We start from the raw sequence: 6,536 nt of genomic DNA, 5'->3' as shown, positions 1-6,536 counted from the left end.
CTCTTGTAAAGGTGTTAAAAATTTTTAGTGAAATTTCTTCTCTTCTTTTCCTTCTAAATTGTGATTTTTGGCTTTCTAGTTTTTAGTTTTGATTTCTGAAGATTAGGTCTTTTTAGTTTTTAGTTTTGATTTCATAAGATTAGTTCTTTCAAGTTCTTAGTTTTGATTTCATAAGTCTAGTTTAATGGTTGTAATAGGTTTAATTCATGTTTAAATGTCTTCAATATGATTGTAATAGTTTTAGTTTAAAGCCTCCTCGTCTAAGCTCCTAGACAAGACTTGGAGATTTAGAAGAGGAAGCCATTGTAAGTTCATGCAAGTATTCATTCAAGCTTCTTCAATTAATCCGGTTCAAGCACATCTAGGTTCGTATTCTCTAAACTCTCAATCTCATTCTCACTCTCTCTTTCTTCTTCTTCTGCTCCCTGTACTTCTTTTATTTTTCTTTTATGTGGTTATTTTGTTTATGTGGATGTGGATGCGTGGCTGCGTTTTTATTACTTCCAATTTGCGTTAGTTTGATAGGTTTCTTTTATTCCTTTATTCCTTCCAATTTGCGTTAGTTGATAGGTTAGATGCTTGTGAGTTAGGATCCGTTAGTTTAATTTAGTGCTTTAATTAATTTTGGTTCACTTTGCATTACTTTTAAGTTAGTTAAATAGAGTGGCGTATATCTCCTAGTGTTCGACGCTGCAATTGACCCGTGCGCTTGCGATTTTATTTTAACTCAAACACTCTAGACGATGCACCGGATCATGAGCCTAAAGCCCAGTGCAAGGCCCAGAGTTTCCAAATGAGTACCAATCAAGCACCAGTAAGCTTAGGTTAACCCTAGGACTACCAGAGACAGCTTGGAAACCTAACATGATAACTTCTGATTTATATCTTGGATTTGCTCCCGCGCTCGAGGTCAACAACTAGACTGCTGTTGGAACTGAGTTTGCAATCGAGTTTCTAAAAACAAACTCAGGTGAGTGAATAATATTATCATATGTGCATATGTAGTTATGATGCTATGCCGGCTATTAAGAATTGCAATTATAAATGTTGTGTTAATTACTTCTGTTTCAAATTACTCAAATCATTGCATAATGAATGTCTGTTGATCAACACTGTGAATTCTTATACGATGATTGTGAATGTTAGACTAGTTGCTGTAGTCGGCTTGAAAATGAGGCCTGTGGTATCCTGTAGAATGGGATGCGGTTGACACCACCCAACTCATACGATGCCATATAGACATGGGGTTAGAGTTTCATCATCCGTGCTACACACCCTTGCCAACAGGGGTTAAGGTGTTGGATGCCTGTGGGGGCGACCATATGTATATGAGAAAAAGAGAAAAGAAATGAAAAAAACACCGGAATGGTTAATGAATAAAAAGAACACCGGAATGGTGAATATGGGCATTAAGCCAGAAAAAAAAAAGAAAAGAGAAAAGAAATGGATTGTTCCACGGGTTAATCACAGAGGGTTGGTCGGGCTGACCTTGGTGAACGAATGTGGGAGCTGACTGGTCCTCTCTGACAACTCAATAGGTGTATCGTGGGAAGAGGTAACCAAGCCTACACCAGGAATACATTTATTGGGGATTGTAGTAGCACAGACCTGACTTAGTTGTATTGCTAGGTGGCTAATAAATAATCTGGACTTGCATATCATGTAGGATCACATGGAGTGTGGTTGCACGTGCATATATGATGATATGATTTGCTCACGAGCTCAATGGGGCTCACACTCTATTATATACGTTTTTCTTAGATGATTTTACAGATCGATGCCGCTGTGGCATAGAGGCTCATCTCGAGGAGGAGAGTCCTAGTTGTTACGATGATGTTGGTGTGGACCCCAACGGAGGTCATACCAATCCTGCATACATTCTTGGTGGTCGTTGATGAAGACCGTTGAAGAGTGCATGTCATACTTTTTGTCTTGGGGACTCCTTTTTGTTTTTGTTAGGAGTTTATCCCCGTTTTTGTTTGAGGTTTGGTTGTAGTTCTTTTCTTTCTTTTTGGGGCTGAGTTATCTCACCCTATATATATATATGTATATAGTAGTTCCAGCTTGGTTTCTGTCAGCTTTGCTCTTAAGTTGTGGGTTGTGGGGAAATGTATCAGAACAAACTTATCTACGTATATATATCATCACCATTTCTCGTATTGCTACGCTTTCTATTTTGTTATTGGAATTATAGTTTATCTGCAGCACTGTGATCTTGCCTTTGGTAAAGTGAATGAATGTGGTTCCGTGAATGTAAGCACTGCTTCTAGATCCGTGGGATTTGGCGGATTGCCTAATGCAATTCGGGTCGCCTACCTAATCCTCCCAAGGGTGGTTTGGGGTGTGACAGAGCTTGGTATTAGAGCGTGAGGCTCTTCTTACAATCATGGAGTGCAGACTAGGACTAATAAGTTATCAATATTAAAACAAGTAATAATTAAAAGCTGTAAGGGAGGTAGATGTAAATAAGTAAAGTGCATAAATTCCATTAAGTTAAAGAAGACTGTGGCTAAGCCACTATATAAGTTTCACTGATATAAACTGAAAATTTAATAATTACATAGCTGAAAAAAAAAACACTGAACTAGGTACATCCCAAACAAAGAACAGTACATAAGCAAAGGAAAAGAAAGAAAAAAAAGTCATAACCACGTAGCAAGTCTGATAAAAGCTGATCAGGAACTACTTGGCAGGAGGAAAGTCACTCGGAGTAGGCTGTGACTGGCGAGAGTCAACTTTGTAAAATTTGTCCCACAAATCTAGTCGCTGCTCAACAGATCCTACTCTGCTCTCCAAGGAAGTGAAGCCCTGGTCCATCCTGGTCATCATATCTGAAAACTGGGTACCGAGGCTCTGAAAGTGTGTCATCATCTGTGTCCACTCTGAAGCCCTTGGAACCTGAGAGCTAGAGGCACCCGTAACCTCATAGGCAGGTAAGTTGGTGTACTACGTGTCAATGCCCTCGAAATCACCCTGACCCATGCCCTGTCTCTCACCATGCTCACCCTAGATGTCCACTCCAAAGTCCTGTACCTCCTCATCTTGTATATCATCACCCAGCTCCTCTGCATCCAACCCCTCATCTCCCTGCTACATCCCCATCTGCTCCTCACCCTCTGGTGGATCCTCTCCTGGCACCTTCATCTTCAGAATGGAAGTCTTATTAATAGGCCTAGACCTGTCTTTCTCAGCATACTCACCCTCCAATGGAACCCCAAAGTACTGGAAGACTAAAGTGAGGAACTTCCCATAAGGAAGGTTCCCATCAGCTGGGTTCCTAGCATGGTAAAGCATCACCTTAAGTAAAAGATATGGGAGGTTTATGACTGGACCCCCCTTACCAGCTTCCAAAAGACAAAATGTGATGTAGGCCCTCATCATGGATATACTACCCTTGTTACTGCCCTTGGGGTAGATGTTATAGGTCACACACCTACTAATGACACGAGCACTAGGCTTGTAAGAAATCTCAGACCTAGGCGTGTCCCATGATCCTGTCAAAGCTTTGAAGACCCTCCTTCTGGTCTCCAAAGAAAACATCTCTAATATATACATTCGTGGTTGATAATAATACCTCTCTCCTGAGTCAGGTAAACTCAGAATCTCTGCTAAAAGGGCAGTGGTCAGCCTAATAACCACCCATTTCACCCTACTCAACAGTGTAAACTCTTGTGTCCCAGATGGCATCAAGTTACAATAGAAGTACCGAACCAAGTAGGGATAACAAGGCTCGGTAGGTGTCAACATAGAAGCCGAACCTAGGGCATTGAACCTAGCATAAAGACTATACTGGTGAAAGTCCTCTACCTGGACCACTCGACCATTCACAACCTTTAGAGATTCAAAATTTTTCCACTCCTTAGCATGTTCGTACCTAGAAAAGAGAAATCGGTCAAGGTTGGGTTCCTCCGAAGAAGAATCGTCTGTAGGAGATGAAGGAGGCACAGAGAAAAATGAGGAATACTCAGATTCAACTCGAAGTCGCTTCTGAGCCACAGATTTCCTAGCTGTATGGTGGCTTGTAGACATTTTCTACAAAAAGAGAAGAAAAGAATATAGTTAGGGCAAGAAATTTGGCAAAACCCCAGCCAAAATATTAGGAAAGCAAAAGGAAGAGCTAAAATAGGGAAAACAACTAAGAAATCTTACCTAGGCACGTGTAGATTTGCGAAGAACACAAGGAAGTGCGAGGATTTGGTGTGGAATGAGTCCCACTATCCTCCAAAGACTTTTCCTAGGAGTTTAGAGAGGTTTGGAAGAAGTTAGAATGCAAATGGGCCCCTCTCGGACTAATAAACCTGCGCCCCGATTCTTTGGGCAATGGCACTGGGCGATGTGGCAACGCCCAGAGACATCGCCCAGTGAATGTAATTTTGCTGATTTGGGCTATTTGCATATAAGGACTTGAGATTTGACCATAATAACCCTAATGGACATAAAAATATGAATTTTCTTATTTAGTAAAAAAATATATAATATATAATTAAATTAATTAATCAAACAAGTATGGATTACTGAAAGTTAAGAGAAAATAACTCCTATTTGGGAATTTTTGGTGGGGCACATATAGCACGTTCTTTTATTCTCTCATTAGAGTAAGAACTTGTGGATAAATAAATATATTTATATCTATAAAAGTTGGTGTGAGTATCAAATATTTGGTTATTATGTGCTAATACTATGATGTACGAACCGAATGGTTTGATGTAATACAAAACCAAACATTGATAAATAGGTATGTTGTATGCGTAATTACGATGTATAGGGAGTGTAGATCTTACCTTACCCGAGGACTAGGTCAACTGAGAATAGGTTGTGTAACCAATCGAAGCCCTTAGACGTTAAGGTACCTCGAGCCAACCCAAGAATTAGTTTCATTGATCCTTAGTCATTTAAATTTCAGTAGATATGAACTTAATTCTTCCACCTGATGCTTAGAATCATTTTCTATGACAGGGCCTACTACCTCAGCCAAGGCTGGAGACCCCAGCATCATGATTTATATTAGACATTTACAAGAGAGACTGAGATGGATACGACTAGTACTGCCCCAAGCCAAGAATCGATTAGATTTTTACTTAGCCCTTGCTGCCATTAGTGGATCGGGAGAGCGAGACTATTTTATGTCCTTAGCTGAAGAGGTAAGAGCCGACATAGAATTTCTGCTTGCGATGGAGTTTGTGATAGGAAGGAAGTTGGAGATGCTTGCCTGTTAGATCAGGTAAATAATAAAAAGTCTTTTATTTTAAAAAATTTGAAGCTTCTCATGTAGTGTCATGCATAGCATACTAATAAATAAAATGCTTGAGAAAGAGAAGTAAAACACAAAGCAAACAAAACATCTCATTATAAACCAAGACAGTATATCTAACAAATCCACCTTACTGGCGTGACTCGTGAAACTCACTGGAACCATGGACTAGGTTTGTACCTGTACTAACTAGGAAATGATTGTTGACCCTGATAAGCAATACTTGAATATTGAATATGCTCCTCTTTTCAGAGAAGCCATCATGGTCAACACCAGAAGAGGTTCTCGTGGAGGTCGCAAAGGAAAACAACCTCGAGTTGTACTGGAGGTTAAGCTGCCTAACGGAACTGAGGCACAAAACTCCAAAGCATCGGCTGCTTCATCAGAAGCACCAACGGCTGCACAAGCCACTGTTACAGCACCTCAACCAAATGTGGCAGCCGGCGATGTGACTGCGTTATGACCACAATGATGTGGACCATGCAACAACAACAGGAATTGCTTGGTCAAATGACTACACAGTTTACAACCATGATGCATTAACGTGCTGTGCCACCACCACCACCCAACTGGCCCGTACTATTTCCACCACCTGTGCCTCAACATTTAGCGGAGAACTCTACCGCTAAGGTTATGGAGAGATTCAAGAAACTTCAACCGCCTGCCTTCTCCAAGGTAACTTATGAGGCAATGCAATCGGAACGGTGGATCAGTGCCCTAGAAAAGGCATTTGAAGTACTTGAGTGCACGGACGCACAAAAGATTATATGTGCTGGTTATCAGTTGCAGAATGAAGCCGAAGCTTGGTGGAAAGCAACTAGGCCTAATTTGGAAGCTGCTTACCCAAATCCCACGTGGGCGCAATTCAAAGAAGTCTTCTTCAAGAACTACTTTCCAGAGAGCTTCAGGGACAGGAAAGAAGCCGAATTTATCACACTGATGCAAGGAACCAAGTCAATGCTAGATTACCAACAGCAATTTGAAGACCTATTCCATTTTGCTCCAGAGCACCTGAAAGGGGAAGTAAGTAAGGCCAAGAAATTTGAAAAGGGACTCAAAATTGAGATTGGGTCAGTATTGTCAATCATGGACATTCGGGATTATGCTCAAATGGTCGACAAGGCGAAGGCAATGGAAGATAGGTTTAAGGAAAAGGAGAAAGAAAAGGCTGTGACGTCGCCTAGTTTGAACAAAAGGCCAAATAATTTTCAAACTTTTGGGTGGCCAAATAAAGTTTATCAAGGAATGAGTTCAAGCCCAAATCCGACTCTATATCGTAGGCCGA

The sequence above is a fragment of the Telopea speciosissima genome, unplaced genomic scaffold (assembly GCF_018873765.1).
Source record: "Telopea speciosissima isolate NSW1024214 ecotype Mountain lineage unplaced genomic scaffold, Tspe_v1 Tspe_v1.0038, whole genome shotgun sequence".
Classification (NCBI taxonomy): domain Eukaryota; kingdom Viridiplantae; phylum Streptophyta; class Magnoliopsida; order Proteales; family Proteaceae; genus Telopea; species Telopea speciosissima.
This window is presented reverse-complemented; position numbering follows the sequence as displayed.